Raw genomic sequence first — 20,130 nt, forward strand, 5'->3', positions numbered from 1 at the left:
TTGAGTCGGTACACGAGTAATCCCAAAACTCTTTTCATTGCCATCCAGTGAGTTTTGTTGGGATTACTCTTGTACCAACTCAATTTACTAATAGCACATGCTATGTCTGGTCGTGAGCAGTTCATTATATACATTAAACATCTCAATACTCTTGTGTATTCCAATTGTGAGTCATTTTCACCTTCATTCTTTCGAAGTACAAAGTTCACATCTGGAGTCTTGGAAATACCGAATTCCATATACTTGAAATTGTCAAGTACTTTTTCAATATAATGAGACTGTGACAATGCTAACCCTTGTGGAGTTCGATAGAGTCTTATACCTAAGATCACATCTGCAACTCCAAGGTCTTTCAGATTAAACTTGCTCTCGAGCATTCATTTGGTTGCATTTATTTTAGAAATATCTCTGCTGATGATCAACATATCATTCATATATAAACAAATAATGACTTGGTTATCTTTAATGTAAACTCATTTATCACATTCATTTATCTTGAACCCGTTTGCCAACATGGTTTGGTCAAACTTCGCATGCCATTGTTTAGGTGCTTGATTTAGTCCATACAATGACTTAATAAGTCTACACTGACTTAATAAGTCTACACACCTTATTCTCTTTCCCTGGAACCACAAAACCCTCAGGTTATTCCATTTAAATTTCTTCCTTCAATCTCTATTTAGGAAAGTGGTTTTCACATCCATTTGATAAAATTTAAGACCATATACCACAGCCAAGGAAATTAACATTCGAATCGATGTTATCCTTGTTACTAGCGAGTATGTATCAAAGTAATCAAGGCCTTATTTTTGTTTGAAGCCTTTTACTATAAGTCTTGCCTTGTATTTATCAATAGTACCATCCACTTTCATCTTCCATTTGAAGATCCATTTAGAGCCTAAAGGTTAATTTTCGGGAGTAAGATAAACCAATTCCCATGTATGGTTGCTTAAGATTGAATCAATCTCACTATTGACTGTCTTTTTCCAAAAGGATGAATCCGAAGATGCCATCGCTTCCCTAAATGTTTGAGGCTCATTTTCTTAGAGAAATGTTATAAAATCCGATCCAAATGAAGTAGATGTACTTTGACGTGTACTACATCTTGGATTTTCTTTATTATGTACATTCTCACTTGGTTCATCTCGAGGTCGTTTAAATCCTCTACTAGATTATTCATGTCTAAGTTTATATAGATATATGTTTTCAAAGAATTCAGCATTGTCTGATTCAATTACCGTATTTTCATTAATATCTGGATGTTCGGATTTATGAACCAAAAATCGACATGCTTTACTGCTTTTAGCATATTTTATAAACACACAGTCCACTGTCTTAGGTCCTATCTTAACCCTTTTGGCATAGGAACTTGGACCTTTGCTAGACACCCCCACACTTTGAAATATTTCAAGTTGGGTGTCCTTCCTTTTCATTTTTCATAAGGAATGAATTGTGTTTTACTATATGGAACTCTGTTAAGTATACGATTGGCTGCAAGGATAACCTCTCCCCATAAGTTTTGCGGTAAACCATAACTTATAAGTAAGGCATTCATCATTTCCTTCAAAGTTCAATTTTTCCTTTCCGTAATTCCATTAGATTGAGGTGAATACGGAGCCGTAGTTTGATGGACGATTCTATTTTCTACAAATATTTCGGCGAAGAAAGATTCATATTCTTTGCCCTGATCACTTCTTATCATTTTTATCTTTTTATCTAACTGATTTTCAACTTCAATTTTATATTTTCTAAACTCATCTATTGCTTTATCCTTATCATTTAGCAGATAGACATAACAATATCTCGTGCAATCATCAATAAAAGAAATGAAATACTTTTTCCCACCATGTGATGGTGTTGACTTCATATCACAAATGTCAGTATGCATTAAGTCTAAGGGATTGGAATTCCTTTCAACGGACTTATAAGGATACCTTACATACTTTGATTCCACACACGTTTGACACTTTGATTATTGCACTCAAAGTTTGGCAAAACTTCTAAGTTAATCAATTTTCGTAACGTTTTGTAATTTACATGGCCTAAACATTCATGTCATAAATCATAAGACTCAAGTAAATAAGAAGAATTTAAACTTTTATATATTTCAACAGTCACTAATTCATCTTATAAAGGCCTTCCCTAAGATAGCCTTTTCCTACATACATTTCTCCTTTGCTAATTATAATTTTTTCAGAAATGGTTACACATTTGAATCCATTCTTTTCTAGAAGTGAAGCAGAAATTAAATTCCTACATAACACCGAAACATACAAGACATTTTTAAGTGTCAAGACCTTTCCTGAAGTCATTTTCAAGCATATTTTTCCTGTTCCTTCTACCTTAGCAGTAATAGAGTTAGCCATGTAGATCATTTCTTCTACTTGAGCCGGAGCGAATCACACTTACATTATTGTATTATGTAACAATTCCATCAAAGTAAAGACAAAGTCTATGACTTGCCCTTGGGGATTTCTTGGTTATAAAAAGAAAAATCAAAGTATAAACAAAATATTGCAATCATAGAAGAAAACAATGAAATTCAAGTTTTGATGAAACTAATCTAGATAAAAAGGCAAGTAAATAAAACAAAGAAATATCCCGTCGCCTATAAAGAAACAACATTCCTTTGCCTACTGTTTTGTCATTATCTATCCCTGACATTTGTTCTATCACCAATTGAACAAGTGTAACATAAGAAAAATTATTTTTCAGAAACTTACCTATATCATTATAAAAGCACGAATACAATGTTGAACAACACAAATATCCCTAAAATATTGATCAACTTATACAACCTATTAGCCTTATAATACCATATTTCTATTGGATATTTGCTAAATATAGAAAAACACAACTAAAAACAAGGTCCAAACCAAATACTACTTCCTGAATTTTGGCTCCCAATCCAATTAATTAAAGAGTCTTCACTATCACATTTAAATAAGGAAATATCCAATAATCTGCCCATGGGAAACATTTGATACAAGTACTTTAAAACCTCGTATTAACAGGAGTATACATTTGCATAAAATTCAAACCAATGCAAGTGTTCTACCTATTGTTACAGTTGCAAAGTTATATGAATCTTACATGAAGTAAAACACTTGAATTATCTCTTACCCTAAATAAAGAATTATGATACCTACAAGTCACATATATTTAGATCACGAAGTGCAAGCCTACATGCTACAATATTTTATAATTGAAGGGCAATGCATTGACTACTTGATTTGATTGTTTTAATCAACACAAAAATTTTGTATTCTTAGAATTGCTTATCAAATGTAGATATATTGTTCAAAATTTTCATGATCTTATTGTAGGGCTATCCGGAGGAATTGAAGGGAGCAATACCGAGCTTGATTTATGTAGCTTCAAGGTCAAAAATTGGGAAAAAATTTAGTGGTTAGTATTGTTGAGGTAACAAATATTATGATTGTGGAGTAAATCCTAGGGTAAAATTAAACACCAACCTAGTTAAGAATTAATTGTGTTGTATTAACGAAATTGCATTTTCATCATTAATGTCCTCACCAATATTTATGCATTGTACATGACTCGAGTTCTCAACGAGGATGCCAAGCTTAGAACATAGAACAAAATAATATGAATAAACAGCTACATAGTTTTGTAAATTAAAAAGAATTTTGGAAAATACAAAGGTATGTTCAAGCTAAGAAAATTCAAGTTCATGATATTTTCGAACTGGTTCATAAATTAATATACAGAAATTGAAAGATTTATGTTCTACAAAAGATAATAGTTACTATTAAGTCCAAGTAAAAATCTTGTGAAGGACGTGTAGATAATCAACAAACATAATGTAATGAAAAATTGTTGTAGTGAAGGAGAGTATCTATGGGCTAAAATATTTGTGATGGTGGAATATCCTCGGGGTAAATTTGTTATCGACCAAGAATAATGTTGCATCATTGCTCTACTTTCTAATAGAAGCAACACCAATCCAACCCCAGGGGCTTCTAGTGGTATTTAATGTAGCTAAGGGGAACGATTTTGGCTGTGGCATTACAAAAAATATCATATTTCTTATGGTAATTTTGGGTGACCACGTCAAGTGTGGATAAAGTTTAACATTAACAATAGCAATTCATGTAATTTAGGAGTCTTTTTTTTGAAACTGGTAAATGTGTGATTATAGGAGTCTTTCTTTTACAGAACTAATTGAACTTCCAAAGTAAGAAGAAACAAATTTCGAAGTAGAAAAAAGTAAAACTTCAAACTGCTTTACTTTTTCTTCTTTTCTAAATGAATTAGTATTTCATATATTTGCTTTCCTTTCGTAAGTAGATATTGTATGTTTTACCTTCAAATAATGTTAGTTAACTAATAAGTTAAATATTTTAGTATATCAAATTTTGTAAGGTTCAATATCTCAACAGTTCTCATGGACAGAAATGTTTTGCTTGAATTTATAGCCTAAATTATGGGGCACGTGAAATCGTGATCTCTCCAAAAAACTAAGTATCTTATTGTATTAAATTTGGTATAATTTTATCTGTTTGCACCCATGTTATAAGAAGGCTAAATAGTACACTTGTTTTAAGGTTGAGTTCTTTACCTAGAGGACTAGGGATGAAGTCCTACTTAATATATTTTTCCCCTATGTTTTTTTAGTGGTACACCCATGTTTTAGAAATTCTGGATTCTCCTCTGCTTTATTTGTGTGTGTAAAGGGCAATAGTGATAATAAATATGAATGGTTTGGATTAACTGAAAAAGTAACGTCTTTAATGTCTTCATAAGTAACATTCAAATATATTATTTTTGGTCAAAATATTCACGTATTTTATAACAATTACTGACACTATTATTGTAAACATGTAATATATACCATGTCTTTTTCCAAATTGGTATACTATGTCATTTTCCAGATTAGTAGTATACCTTTTTTGTCCGACTTTCTTTGTTCATAGCACTTAGGATTTATGTATGAAGACATATATAGAAACTAGCACAAATAAAAGAAGCTACGGAAAACTTACATTGGTTTGAACAGATTGAGAACTTGATTCAAGGATTTTTTTTCCATAAACTCTTAATCCACCTTTAATGAACCCACAGCTAGCACCAGAAAATGCATTTCCAAAAGGGTTTGCTTGTATATTAGCAGATAGTACAGGCTGTGCTCAATGACAGACCCAGGATTTTAAGGTTGTGGGTGCACATATCAGGGGCGGAGCTACAGTACTCGGGCATTAATCAAGGGCGGAGCTACAGTACTCTACGGTTCAGGTGAATCCAGTAGCTTTTATGTAAACTTTATATTTACACTAAAATTTTGAATATATGTATTTGATTACATAGTGTGAACCCATTGACAAATATTATGGCTTGGCCTAGTGGTAGATAGACCAACATTAAGGGCCTCTCTTCTGCCATGGATGTGTGTTCAAACCCCATTGCAACATATTTATTTTTTTAATTTTTTTATATTTCTTTAAATTCAGAACCCGCTGACTTCAAATCCTGACTCCACCTCTTGCTTTAATTTTTTTTAACATAATTTCTTAATGATGACATGATATAAATATATAACAATTTAAATGTAACATTAAAATTTGGTGTTTAAATTTTGGAAGACTAAGACTTCGGTGGAGAAGGCCTAAAGATTTTCAGATTTTTGGTTTGAGTAATTAAAAAAATACAAAAGGTACTTTTAGTTTAATAATTAAGAAGTAAAAAAAAAATAATATGAAAAAAGTCAAACATGACTGTGTACTAGTGTACAAGAGTACTTGGATCTTGTGTGTGTGTGTGCATTAAATGTAACTGAAAAGTTACAAAAAATTTTATTCAAAACTGCAACATAGCTGCGGGGAATCTATCTTAAACACCTAAATGTGAGAGATCCACCTAAAGCCAGAGCACCGTTTTAGTTCTGTAGGTTCTTTTTTATTTTTTGTACCATTTTCCCAGTTTTTCTTATATAATAACAACTATACTACATCGAGTTTAGTGGGTGCCAGAGCACCCCAAAATAACATGTGGGTCCGACCCTAGCTGTGCTCCAAGGTTATCATACATCTCTACAATACAGGTAGTTTTTTGCAAATCAAGTGTGAGTGACACAACATACGAAAAATCAATAGTTCCATTAATAAATTGGAAACCATGAGTGTAGTAGCTCTCTGTGTCTGAGTTCAGATATTAATAGGGTAGTGTTTAGTGAAAATTTGAGATGCATTATATAAGGAGTAAAGTAGTCGAAATTTCATGCAGCAGGTGTAAAGGAGTTGAAGGGACGGCTGAAGGTAGTTACTAAAGACTGCTTTAAGTCTTTACCATACCTTCAAAACACCCACAAATAAGGACGATGCTCAAAAGTTATAGTAGGATTGAAAAGGAAGTTATGAAAAAGGAAAGCTTGGAACCCATATCCCATCTTTTCCATGCAGGAAACAGCATAATAGAAGAAAAGGAATTACCCAAAGACATGCTTGGCGGGCAAGTTTAACTAGTGTGCATGAGTTGGTAGAGATTATGCTACGTCAAGAGCAAGGGTGTCAAATTCAATAACTGTTGACAATATGGACCATTGTGGAGTAGGCTAGTTATAGTTGTAGACCATTTGTATATATTTTATGTATGAGCCTAAAATTTTCTTTAGCTCCATCCCCATCTTCAGCCAGTGCACCAGTGCCTAACTTCAGGCAGGGCAATAAGGATAGAGTACTAGACTCTAAGTCCTAGGGTACGATAAATAGTAGTTGTACTAATATGCTTTGTAGGAGATATGGTAGGAACTATTAGGGAGAGCGTCGGGTAGGCAGTGATGTATGTTTTGGATGTGGCAAGCCAGGCCACAGGGTTAGGGGTTGCCCAGAAGGGAAAGAAATTTTGTCAATAGGGTCAGTCAAACATTTCATCAGCTCTAGCAGGTCGCCTGACTCAATAGGGCACCACCTCCAGTGCCACCAGTGGACAGCGTCGAACCGACTCTATGCTCTCCAAACTTAATAGGGTTAGGAAAGTTTTCCTGATATGGTTACGGGTATGATACAAGTCTTTTATCTTTATGTTTATGCATTGTTAGACCTTAGAGCTTCACTTTATTTTGTGACTCCCTATATAGCAGTAGACTTTGGCGTCAGTGATGAAATCTTAGCAGAATCCTTCTTAGTGTCTACTCCAGTCGTTAGTTTATTACAGTTACACGGGTATATAAAAATTGCACGGTTACAGTGTGTTAGAAGGTCACTTTAATTAATCTTGTAGAGTTAGAGATAACTGATTTTGATGTCATTCTCAGCATGGATTGGCTCTACTCGTGCTATGCCTCAGTTGACTGTAGAAACAAAATAGTACAGTTCCAGTTTTTCAATGAGCCCGTCATATAATAGAGGGGTAGTACCGCAGTGCCTGTAGGTTGATTTGTCTCCTACCTTAAGGCAAGAAAAATGATTTCGAAGGGATGTATTTACCATCTCGTTCGAGTCAAGGACTCAAATTCTAAAACTTTGAGTCTTGAGTCAGTTTCAATAGTGAATGAGTTTCCAAAAGTCTTCCCTGAAAATCTTCCTGGAGTTTCTACTAAGAGAGAAATTGACTTCAGAATAGATCTCCTCCCAGATACCCAACCTATGTTAATTCCACCTTATAGAATGGCTCCAGCTAAGCTTAAGGAATTGAATGATCATTTTAAAGACCTCCTAGATAAGGGTTTCAGCAGGCCTAGTATTTCTCCATGGGGTACTCCAGTTCTCTTCGTGCTTAAGAAAGATAGTTCCCTCAGAATGTACATTGACTACGATCAGTTGAACAAAGTCACAATCAAGAATAAGTTTCCTTTCCCTCGGATTATGACTTGTTTGACCAACTTTAGGGTGCAAGCTATTTCTTTAAGATAGACCTCAAATCTGGCTATCATCACCTTAGAGTCAGAGGATGTGACATCTCAAAGATAGCCTTCAAAACTCGGTATGGTCACTTCGAATTCCTAGTTATGTCTCTTGGACTAACGAATGCTCCTGCAACTTTTATGGACTTTGATAAAAAGGGTGTTCAAGTAGTACTTGGACATGTTCTTCATAGACTTCATAGATAACATCCTTTTCTATTCTCATAGTGAAGGTGATCATACAGATTATTTGAAGATTGTACTGCAAACCCTTAAGGACCACCAGTTAGTCGCTGAGTTCAGCAAGTGTGAATTTTGGTTGATATAGATTTCCTTAGTCACATCATTTTCGGTGATGGCATTTGAGTTGATCCTTAAAAGACCAAAGTAGTGAAAAACTGCCCTAGACCTATCTCTCTATCAGATATTAGAAGTTTCTTGGGTTTAGCTGGTTACTATAGAATATAAGCAGTCTATTGAAGGATTTGATTCTATTGCTTCTCCTATGTCTCAACTGACTCAGAAGAAATTCAAATTTCAGTGGTCAAATTTCTATGAGAAGAGTTTTCAGGAGTTGAAGACTCGACTCACTTTCTCTCCAGTATTGACTCTACCATAAGGTTCAAATGGGTTTGTAGTCTATTGTGATATTTCTAGAGTAGGTCTTGGTTATGTATTGATGCAGTGAGGTAGGTTATAGACTATGCCTCTAGACAACTTAAAACCCATAAGAAAACTACCTGACCCATTATCTTGAGTTGGCAGCAGTTTGCCTTAAAGATTTGGAGGCATTACTTTTATGAGGTTCATGTTGATGTATTTACAGATCATAAGAGTTTAAAGTATGTGTTCACTTAGAAGGATCTAAATCTTTGTTAGAGAAGGTGTCTTAAATTGCCGAAAGATTATGATATGAGTGTGTTTTATCACCCGGGTAAGGCTAGTAGTAGCTGATGGTCTTAGTAGAATATCTATGCGAAGTGTTGTGCATGTTGAAAAGGATAAGAAGGAGTTAGTCCATGAGGTTCATCAGCTTGCTAGATTAGGTATTTGATTGGTTGATTCAGCTGAAGGTAGTATATGGGTCTAGAATAGTTTAGAATCTTTATTGGTGTCCGGAATGAAAAATAGCAAGACAGGGATCCTATTTTAGTCAGGTTGAAAGAGGTAGTTCTAGATAAGAAATTTGAGGTTTTATCCCAAGGGGGAGATGGTATGCTTCATTGTCAGGGCAGGTTATGTGTTTCGAGTATGGATGGTTTGAGACAACGAATATTAGCAGAGGCGCATGGTGCACAATATTCTATTCACCCAGGGGCACTAAGCTGCCCCATGATTTGCAAAAAATCTATGTGTGGAATGGTATGAAGAAATGTATTACAGATTTTGTGGCTAAGTATTCGAATTATCAGCGGGTTAAGGTTGAACACCTAAGGCCTAGTAGTACACTTCAGGAGTTCAGCATCCCCATATGGAAGTGGAAAGTGGTGAACATGGATTTGTGACTGGGTTACCTCGTACATGTTGTCATCATGATTCAATTTGGGTCATTGTAGATAGAATGACTAAGTTAGCCCATTTCTTACCAGTTCATACTTTATACTCAATTGAGGATTATACTAAACTCTATCTCAAGGATTTGATAAAGTTGATAGGGTTTCGTTGACCATTATTTCAAATAGACGTACCCAGTTTACCTTGTATTTTTGAAAGGCTTTTCAAAAAGGTCTTGATACCCAAGTTTATCTCAGTACAACTTTTCATCCACAGACAGATGGCTAGGAAGAGCGGACCATTCAGATGTTAGAAGATATGTTGAGGAATTGTGTTATCGACTTTAAGGGTAGTTAGGATGGTGACTTACCTTTGATTGAATTTGCCTGCAACAATAGCTATCACTCTAGTATTCAGATAGCTCTATTTGAGGCTTTCTATAAAATAAGGTGTAGATCTCTTATTGGTTGGTTTGAAGTAGGTGAGACTGCTTTGATAGGGCCAGACTTAGTGTATGTGGCAATGAAGAAATTTCAATTAATCCGAGAAAGGTTGAAGACAGCCCAGAGCCAACAGAAATCCTATACTGATGTGAGAAGAAGAGATCTTGAGTTTAAGGTTGGTGACTTGGTTTATTTGAAAATTTTGCCCATGAAAGGGGTTTGGTAAGAAGGGGTTTGAAAATTTCGCTCATAAAAGTGGTTTGGTAAGAAGGGGAAGCTCAGTCCCCGCTATGGGCCCATATAGGATTTGAGCCATTTTAGGAAGGTAGCTTATGAGTTAAAGTTTTCTGAATATTTGGCATCAGTTTATCCAATGTTTCTTGTTTCTTTACTAAAGAAATGCTTTGGTTATCCAGCTTCTGTCGTTCCTCTAGAGAACGTGGGAATGAAAGATAGCCTTTTCTACCAAAAAGTCCCAGTTGAGATCCTTGATCATCAAATTCATAGGATAAGCAATAAAAAAGTTCCCTTGGTTAAGATTCTATGGAGAAATTAGTCCGTTGAGGGAGCTACTTGGAAAGCAGAAACAGATATGCAAACCAAGTATCCCATCTTTTCTCCACGAATTCAGATTCAACTTGAGGTAATGGTTTCCCCTAAATTGATTCTCTCATTTTCTATCTCAGGTATCCAACCATCCTCATGTCATAGCATGCAATCATGAATTCACTTCAATCCATACATCATGTTTCAGATTCAGTTATTTAACAATTATTTATTTTACAAGTAATTAGTGCATGATCTCAGTTTTCCTAGTATCTCAGCTCAGATAGTTTCATTCGGGGATGAATAATCCCAAGGGGGAGATATTGTAACACACCGCAAGATTCTAGACGAGTTTCCAATTATTTTTCCAATGTTTAAAAGTCCCAAAGTCATTATTTCACACTAAGTACAAGTGACATGGCCATTTTAACAACTTAAAATTTTGAACATTTAATTTTGGCCTTTCTATGTTCGAAATATTGATTTATGAGTTTAACTATGTTTAAGGATGTTAAAAGGGTCCTCCAAGAAAGTTTCAGAATTTTCATACATGGTTCGGGGTGTTTTTGGACCACAGAGGAAAAATGCCTCCATAATTTAGATGTGTCACGGAGACTGGCCCTCCGCAATACAAGATGTGTCACGAAGGTTAGTCTTTGTAATACATGCCGTGTCATGAAGGCTAGTCTCCGTGCCACGGAGGCTGTGAAATCCTGGAGCATTATTTAAAGGTTCAAGGGCATTTTGGTCTTTTGCCCCTCACCTTAAACACCCAATTGACAACTTAAAACCCAAGAGGGGCATTATTTGTCCCATTCTCTATCAGTTAATGATCCCCAAAATCATCCCATCCTCAAGAACACAAAAGTCAAAGCTTTTCCCAAGAATTCATCATCCAAGGTCCCAATTCCAAGTTTTCTTCAAGGATTCAAGCAACTCAGGTATGTGGGATATTCATCAATGGGATTCGTTCCACCCATTGGGTCCCAAGAACCCTTTGTTTTTCAAGTATAAATCCTTTTCCCTTTTTTCATGCAATTTCAATGTTAATTATGAAATTACTCAAATTGTTCTTAATAGTTTTGAATAAAAATCATGACTTTGTGTTTTCCCATATGAATTATACTCTTACTTGTTTTATAATATCAGTCACCCACATCATGTTCAGTTTTTCAAGTTATGAAATAAACTATGTGATTATGTTGTTCTTATAATTTTAATATATTTTGTACTAATAATCACAAATTTCATCAGTTTAGTGAAATATACTATGTTTTGGGGTTCACGAATTATGAATTCTCTTACAGTGTTTTAAATGATGTTATTGTATTTAAAGTATTATTCAGTGTTGGAGGGTTATGAACACCCGATACCTATATGTTTACACATGTTTCAGATTTTCAAGTATCAAGTTTCAAGTCAGTCCGATCATGATTTTATCATTATATTCAGATTATCATATTCATGTTGAGAAATTATCAGTTGTGAGTTCAGTTAACTTAAATTAGTACCAATGTTAGTTCAATTGTGAGTAGGATTTAGCATCGAGCAAACCTAGGGATAAAGGCTCATCCGGCAGTAGAGGACCGAGACCTTTAGTAGCCGTCCCTAAGTTACAAAACTACATAGCCAACGTAGGTTATGAGATTTCACCCTCTAGTAGAGGACTGGCACTCTCTTAAGGGTCACTCGCCAGTAAAGGACTGACACCCTAGCCCTTCTAGACATCAGCCTTGTGGATCCTCATCGTCTGACATATTTTAGTACCCGTGGCAAGGTACTGATACCCTTTCAACTGGGGTTACAAGCTGGATCCAGATTAGCTCAGATTAGGGCATGTCGGTTACATGATAGCTCCCATAGTATCAGTTTGGTATTCAAAGTATGTCAGCTCAGGTTTTCATGACCAAGTGTACAAATATCTGTTACTCAATTTATCAGTTATTCAGCTATTCAAATATCAGTTATTCAATACTTGTTTATTCTTGGTCTTGCATTCATTTTACACGTTTAAGCACTCATGCTCAGCACTTATATGTATTCTAGTTAGTTCCTATCTCATATACTAGTACATCCAAAGTACTGACCGCATACACTTTTTTACGCTATGTTTTCTTATAGCATAGGTTTGGATGCTCAATTCCCCAATCACCCTTTGTCAGCTCAGTACCACTCAACAATAATTGTGGAGAGTCCTCATCCATCGAAGATAAGTATTTACAATTATTTTTAGTATTTCCTATATTTCAATCAGTTGGAGTTAGTTGAGGGTTTGTCCCATCAACTCCTTTGTCTTAGAGGCTTTTAGATATTCAAATATCTAGATAGTCAGACTTGTTTTCAATTTTATCTGTAGTTTCAGACATGTTAAGTGTTGTTTCAGTAGTACATCGTAATAATATTTGATCATTTTAACTTCTGCATATAATGTTCTAGTATTATTTTATTTAGTGCTCACAGCAGGTACCAAATCATGGGTCAGCTTGGGGTCACTAGTGGCCTTAAGGACCGTGTTACGACTAAAGGGTAGTCTCGGGTTGCAAAATTACAACACATGAAAAATGAAGAATGGTTTTATGATTATGAAAAAAATGGTCGCTCGGTGAACTAAAGCTCCCGCTATGTGTAGGGTCCGGGAAGGGTCCCACTATACGGGTGTATCGTACGCAGCCTTAACTTGCATTTCTACAGAAGGTTGTTTCCAAGACTTGAACCAGTGACCTCCTGGTCACATGACAACAACTTTACTGAATTAATAAATTGATTTTAGTTTGTTGTCTTGACTTTTAGAATTCTCCATTTTCCTTTACTTTTTTCAATTGGAGTTTCTCACTTTCTATTTTGTAGAATCATGAAGAAAATATAAGGCATGTCCACGCACACCTACAGTTAAATTCTTAGTAGGCGATACTCCAAAGTAAATGATTTGGTGCTCAAACAAGTTGATTCGACATGCATAACTACAATCCGAACATATACCAAGAAAATACAGGTGATTAATTTAGCCCAAGAACTCTGTAGATCTAGACAACAACTGTGTCAGTAGGTTCAGATTACTTCGTACATAGAGTTAATCTATTTACTGTCTAGGTCTTAGTATCAAGATAAATATAGTTGGGGAGAACATACTTTGTGCCATACAACTTTATCATCATGCTGTTTCAAAATTAAATTATACCAGCAAAATATCTGAGTCTGTCATATCTTGTCATACCCAAAGGGTGTAGGTTTTACAAGTTTCACGAGTAGAAAGGGAACCCATAAAATCCCTAAATTGGATTTTCATTTTTGGAAAAAGAGAGTAGCCTAGATATAAACAAGACATATAGGGGTAGCCCAGTCCACACCCTTTACCTGGAAATTGTGTGGGGTACATAAGTTAAATGTTAAGATATTATGTGTATATATTTAATTTTGCACCGAGAAGAAAATTTGGAAACCCTTGCCAAATTCATGGCTCCACCACCAAAATGCTAGAAATAACCATGGATCTGTAATGAACTTTCTAGTACTAGGAGAAAATAGAAACAAATGAAAGTAGGAAAATAACATTGTGAAACTAGTTACGAGGTAATTTCTAAAATGGTATAACCAAATAAAAAACTAAAATAAAAATACAGATATATTACACAAAGGATGGATCATGTATAAATAATAGGCTAGTTCAAAATGATAGATCCAAAAATTTCTCAATAAGGAAAAGTTTATTAGACAGAAAATTTTTTATCTTTCTGGAAAGATGGAAATAGTTGAATGTAGTCAGTAATGAATATCTCAAACAAATAAGGTGTTGAAGAGCAGATCCAAACTTAGAAGCCAAGATTGTAGACGAAAAAAAACAAATCAATGGGTGGGTTTGCAGACTTCAGACCAGAACCATATTTTTATGACCCAATCGTATTAATGTAGCGAAGTAGTATTTGAGGATATCATGATTTCCAGTAATTGAAAATTTCCAGTCCATAATTTTGGTGTATGATTTTAAGAAGAGAAAAAATATAAATACACCATTAAAATTATTTCAAATTTTTAAAAAGATAGTTAAAGTTTGTGGGTTACTCTGTGAAATTGTTGGTATATTATATCATAATAATTAAAGTACTATTGAAAATATAAAAAAATAAATAAAATAATTTTTTTCTCGGTAGATCCGTGGATATCTCGCTCTGTTTTAGGAGATTCAAGATCCATCATAAGAACACATTCCTTCAATTAGATAAAACTCTCTCTTTTATAGTGAAATATAGTTAAAGACTTAGAATATTTTCTTTGTTTCAACTCTCTTTTTCATTAATATAATTATTCTCTTTTTTGTATAGTGAATATATTTAATGACTTAGAGGCCCCGTTTGGTCATGAAAATTACTTTTTTCCGGAGTTGGATTTAGAGTTGAAGATGAAGTTAGAGTTTGAGCTGAGTTTGGCCATGAATATAAATTAAAGTTGTTTTTGAAATTTTGTGAGAGAAGTATGAGTAAAAAAAGTGAAAAAAGTAAAACTTGTTTTCACTTTTTCAAATAATTTTCCAGAGTTGGAGTTGGAAAATTCATGGCTAAACGGTGCATGTTTTCACCTTTTTCACTAAAGTGAAATAATTTTCTGAATAAAAGACAAAAATTTCAATGGCAAATGACTACTTAGAATATTTCCTTTTGTCCATAGGGTGGGCATCGTGGTCACCAAGCGAGTAGAGGTGGAAACTAGGACAATTGAGGTGGTCATAGACCCAATAAGGGTAGCATACAAATGGGTGACATAGCCTAATGTAATGTTTTTCTAAGTAGTCCTGAGGCAGACACATTCGATGTGGTTATCATATGTACAATTCTTGTTCGTGCCCGGATGACCATTGTTATGTTAGATCCTTATTCTACATTCTCATATGTTTCTATTAAATTTCTTGTGGGGTTGGTTATTGTATGTGAGATTCTTGATACTTTTGTGCATGTATCCACTCCAGTTAGGGATTTAGTATTGTTGATCAGGTGTATCATGCTTGTTTAATTTGTTCATAGGGTACCAGAATTAGGCAAATTTAGTGATCTTAGATATTGTGGATTTTGAAATCATTCTTGGGATAAGTTGGTTATCTCCATATTATGCAATTGTCGACTGTCATGACAAGATAGTAATAAAAGTTATGCATGAATAGATAATATAGAATGGGAGGGTGACAATAATCCTACTCCTATGAAACAATTCTACTATATTCATAACAAGAGGTTGATTTTTAGGGAGTTTTTGGCTTCCCTAGCTCATCTTAGGGATACTAGTGTAGAGGTCCCTCTTATTGTGTCAGTTTTAGTAGTGCGTGAATTTTTTTTAGGTTTTTCTATTGACTTGATCGGTATGCCACCGGATTGTGACATTAATTTCCTTATAGATTTAAAGCTGGATGATTTTTCTATCTTTATTCCCCCTATAGGATGGAACCAGACAAGCTAAGGCAGTTAAAGCCCAACTATAGGAATTTCTAAATATGGAATTCATGTTGAACGCCCCAAAAATTCAAAGATAAGATCTGAACCATTTTTAAATGCATATAAACCCAAATCCAATGATTTATAATCATAGATAGGTGTTAAGAACAATCCTTTAGTGTGTGCAGAGATTTGGAAATGAATTAAGGTTATAAGGAACTTCTAGCTCAAAGTTGAGTTAAAATCTTCCTTTACCTAATAAGTTTTTGTATAAGATTTTACTAGGGTAAACTTTAAATGAGCATCACTCCTAAAATAGAAATATTTTTGTAGCTCAAAACCCACCAAATCAAATATTTTTTGAGTTTTCTTTCCAATGCTACCAGTTGTTCGTCAATCCAATACCGGAGTGAAAAGTTATGATTATTTTACCAAAGACATTCCAGCCAGCCAAATCTGGTGCACTAGGCCATAAAATTCAGATAGCCATACCTGGCATACTGAGTGGGTTGGCATGATAGTCCTATACTTGAATCAGAATTACGATCTTTTATTGTCTATTTACGTTCCAAGAGGGGTATTTTTATCCTTTAACCTCACCAAACCCGTTTTATATTCTAAAACATCCCCCAAAAAAAGAGAATCTCCCAAATCACTCAATTCCCTCATCTCAATCTGTGGTCTCACTCTGCTATATATACAGGTGTAAATATAATCTGGGCCAAATATGACTCTACAGATAAACTCCTCTCTGATATCAATTCTAACCCCTCTGACTAGTGTATGACCAAGCCGTGGTTGTCGTGCAAATATGATAAATCCTGGATGATGGTGCATGGGAAGAACTATGGTGGCTTTGTAAGATGTATGAAACTCCCGCACTATAGTCGGGCTATAAGAATTGAGTGGCCTATCCATCTACTCGAACTGATACCTATCAAATGCTACCTCAGCTATGGTAACCGCTCCATCCCGGATAAGTCGATCCGATTCTCCTCATAGATACATCGTGTGGCCTGTATAGTTCCCAGAAAGTGCTATCAAGCTCATAAATATATCACATCCCTTCCATACACCACCTCAGATGTCCCTCCTTGTGAGGTTCATTTAGGGCTTGTGCGGGTACGGGTGCCTGCCGTGCAACATAGGATGCCTGTGTTACACCCTATTCAGAATAGGGTACCTCTATCTTCTATGTATGAGTAGCGGTACACTCCTCATAATAGGGCACTATTGATGACTGCTCTTGCTCACCTCCTCAGAAGAATCCTGGGACCCCTCCTCAGACAGGGGTCCTGAGCATCAGCCTATGGAGATGAATCAAACTCTGTCTCCTCATTATCATTGAGTAGAGAAGTATGTGGTGGTGATATCCTCATGGAATTTATCCTTAGTCGGGCTACGGCTGACTGTAGCATCAGCATGATGTTGTCTTGGATACTCCTCCACCGAACTACTAAGCTCACGAGACTCGGCCCATCTCCTTGAAGTACCAAATTCTTTTTTCTTTACTATTTTAGGTGCCATGTATTCCTGGAAAACCAGTTATTAGCTTTCAACAAAAGTGAGGGGTAGTGAAAGTTGAAGAAAAATTCAAAATTCAAAAACTTTGAATATTTCCTCACTTTTCACACCTCTATACCCTATTTGAAATTCTAATAATTCCAATGTATACACACTAATCAAGAGTTATGAATTTCAAAGAAAACAAACATGTTCAATTTGTGGCATTACTTTCATTCATTCACGTTCAAATTCTGGTTAGGGCCTAACTTAGAATTTTAACTAGAAACAAGGTCCGACATTATGATTTTAGGCTACTTCAAGGCTCCCTCATACAAGTAAGATAGTTTTTATATATTTAACAATGAAATACACGTATCAACTTGTTTCAATAATAAATAAACCAATATATGACCATAATGACCCAAATACCACTGGAATTACTAAAAGTACGAGGCAAACCACTAATAAAGTCCATGGTAATCCGCTTCCATTTCCACTTGGGAATGGACAATCTCTGAATTAGTCCACCAGGTCGGCCTTCACTTGCTGATAACATAGACAACGAGCTATAAAGTATGCCACATCTCTCTTTATGCCACTCCGCTAATGATGCTATTTTAAGTCTCTATACTTCTTAGTTGTACCTAAATGAATAGAATACCTAGAGCTTCAAGCATCGTAAAAAATTGACTGAATCAAGTCACTAACCCTTAGAAAAAAGTAGCTATCAAACCTCAAGACACCCTCAAAATCTATGATTTCCCGCTTGGACTCACTAGTCAATACCTGATCACGGAGGATACAATGTCTTTTATCCTTAAACTAGCAATATCGAATCTGCTCAAATAGCGAGGAACTTACCTCAACACTAGCAAGACTCCTTCTAGAGTCTAAAATGTCAAGTCGTACCATCAAGTTGGCCAAAGACTGAATGTGTCATGCCAACGGCCTTTGAGAAATAAAAATATAATCCAAGCTACCCATACTCATTACCTTTTGACTCAAGGCATCTGCTATTATATTTGCCTTGCTCGGATGATACACGATGGAGATATCATAATCCTTAAGCAACTTCATCCGTCTACACTGCCTAGTATTAAGGTCTATTTGGGTCATATGATACTGAAGACTTTGATGATATGTGAGAATCTCATAATGTACACCATAAAGATAATGCCTCTAAATCTTAAGCATAAAAAACATCGCCGCCAACTCCAGTTCACGAGTAAAGTAGTAGCTCTCGTGCACCTTATGTTACCTTGATGCATAAGCGATAACACGACCCCACCGCATCAACACACAACCCAAACCAATACCAGAAGCATCATAATACATGGTGAATCCCTCACCTTTAATAGGAAGAGCCAAAATAGGATCCAAAGTAAGAAACTCCTTGAGCTTCCCAAAGCTCGACTCATACTCCTTAGACCATTGGAAAGCAACCTTTTTTGGACTCAATATGGTCATAGGTACTGAAATAGTAGCAAAAACATCGACAAATCATCTATAATAATCAACCCTCCTGATAAATCTGCGAACCTCAATCGGAGATTAGGTCTTTCCCAATCACAAATAACATTAATATTTGTCGATTCTACAATAATCCCATCATTTGACACTACATATCCAAGTAATGTCACCGACTAAAGCCAAAACTCATACTTATAGAACTGGTCATAAAGCAAATGATCTCTTAAAGTTTGGATCACTAACTGATAAGTGGTGCTTTTACCACTCATTCATACTCTTTATTCATGCTTATTACTTTGTTTTAAAGAAATAAATGAGACATGTTTATAATTAAATGCACTAATATCCACTCTTCATAAGCATAAGTTGAGGAAACCAAAAAATGTGGATTAGATCTTAAAATAAATAGAAAGGGAGAAGAAAAGTGCAGGTGAAGACTTGGAGCAGGAACTAGCCTCAGGTACCGCGGTCGCGGTCCACTGACCATAGTCGCGACAGTCAAGGATGGTCAATTGATCACGGACAGGGATGTAAATCGCGATCATGTAGCCTCGATCGCAGCCAGACCTACGCGATCGCGGCTCAGCGGAGGAGTTCAGCCCAAGAGCCAAATTTGAATTACACATGGCTTATCCCAATTTTGACAAAAAGACTCAAACCCTATCCAAAATGAGGACATTCAATCTTCCCTAAATTTTTCGTTAGGTTTTAGCTATAGACTTCATAGTCTCTATTTTTTGGAGAAAAAAATATTGTATAAATTGTGAGTAAAGAATACATTGGAGACTTTCTAAGTGGAAGATTTGCTCACTTCCATTGTTGATATTATGGGATAGCCAAGTTTGAAATAACATTCACTTAGATCTGCAACAATTTATTTCAATAGAGATTAATCTATGCTTTTTGATACAAAATTTGTCACGGATATGGACTTAGGAGAGTGCGTGTTGGACCCAAGCTTTGGCATGTGCAATTGAAGTGTAAAAGCGACCCAAAATTTACCCAAATCAGCCCATAAATTACACTAGATGGGTTCCCACTCTTTGAAGGGCCTTTTGATCATTTGAACTTATATTTTGTAATAGCTATAAAAGGAACATTGTAGGATTTTTAGACCTGGTTTTTTGATGATATTTGTAATTATTGTAAGACTTGAAAACACCATATTTAGGGCTTAGAAAAGCCATCAACCAAAACTAGGATAAGAAACTAGTATGGAATCACTAGTGATTGTATTGCTTGGAAACGTCAATGCTTGAGAGGTGGAATCCAATTTTGTGTTATGTAAGAAATAGGTATTTATTGTGTGTGGTTTTAATGGTCCAATAGTGGAATATGGTCTTGGTTTCTTAAGATTATACCAACCATTGGTCTATCTATCCATCCCTTT

General features: G+C 35.3%; 1 pseudogene; it reads right to left on the reverse strand.

The window, feature by feature from the left end:
* Positions 1-17,291, reverse strand: part of LOC107841406 — a 27,650-nt pseudogene extending 10,359 nt beyond the window's left edge.
* Positions 17,292-20,130: the final 2,839 nt, after the last annotated feature.

The sequence above is a fragment of the Capsicum annuum genome, chromosome 9, assembly GCF_002878395.1.
Source record: "Capsicum annuum cultivar UCD-10X-F1 chromosome 9, UCD10Xv1.1, whole genome shotgun sequence".
NCBI classification, from domain to species: Eukaryota; Viridiplantae; Streptophyta; class Magnoliopsida; order Solanales; family Solanaceae; genus Capsicum; species Capsicum annuum.